Consider the following 992-nt stretch of genomic DNA (forward strand, 5'->3'; position numbering starts at 1 on the left):
TCTCTCTCTCTCTCTCTCTCTCTCTCTCTCTCTCTCTCTCTCTCTCTCTCTCTCTCTCTCTCTCTCTCTCTCTCTCTCTCTCTCTCTCTCTCATTTTTTAAACTGTTAGATAATAGTTATATAATATGTGAGAAAAGAGAGAGAGAGAGAGAGAAATAAAAGGAAAAAGAAAAGGGAGAAATAGAGGAAGAAGAACAAGGCAAGAAGAAAAAAAAGAATAAGATTAAGAATGAGAGTGAGAATAAGAGGAAAAGGAAAATGAATAATAATAAGACGAAAAAAAATGAAGAAGAAGAAAAAAGAAGAATAAGTTTAAGGACAAGAACAAGAAAAAAGAAGAAAAAGACAAAAAGAAAAAGAAGAAAAAAAGATAAACAAGGAACTGAAGAAATTGGTAAAATGCATACCTGTCCAAGACCAGCTGTTCTTCAAAACAAAATTCAATGACAGTATCTTACCTTTTCAGACAAAGACAATTGCGTGGATTTCATGCTGCGATTTCATTATTTCTTGAGGTGGGGGGCGGGGGGGGGGGATTTATTTCATGTTTATTCATATTCATTTCATAATTTCTTTCTTGTTTATTTTTTATTTGTTTTTTCTCTTTGTTTTCTTTATCTTTTATGTGAATAGATATGATATTTTTATTTATTTATTTGTCTTTTTTTTATGGATCTTCTTTCATCAATTTGTCTTATATCCTTTTATCTATATTTCATATTTCGTATTAAGTAATTTGTTTCATCACCATTATCATTATCATTGTTATTGTTATTATCATTTTCATCATTAATATTAGTATCATTATCAATATTACTGTTCTTATTATCATTGTTATTATTATCATCATTGTCATTGCTATTATTGTTATCTTTATCGTCATTATCATCATTATTATTGTTATTGATTTCATTATTTCTTGAGGTGGGGGGGGGGGGGGTTTCTTTCATATTTATTCATATCTATTTCATAATTTCTTTCTCTCTTATTTG

Source organism: Penaeus vannamei, chromosome 4 (assembly GCF_042767895.1).
Source record: "Penaeus vannamei isolate JL-2024 chromosome 4, ASM4276789v1, whole genome shotgun sequence".
Taxonomy (NCBI): Eukaryota; Metazoa; Arthropoda; class Malacostraca; order Decapoda; family Penaeidae; genus Penaeus; species Penaeus vannamei.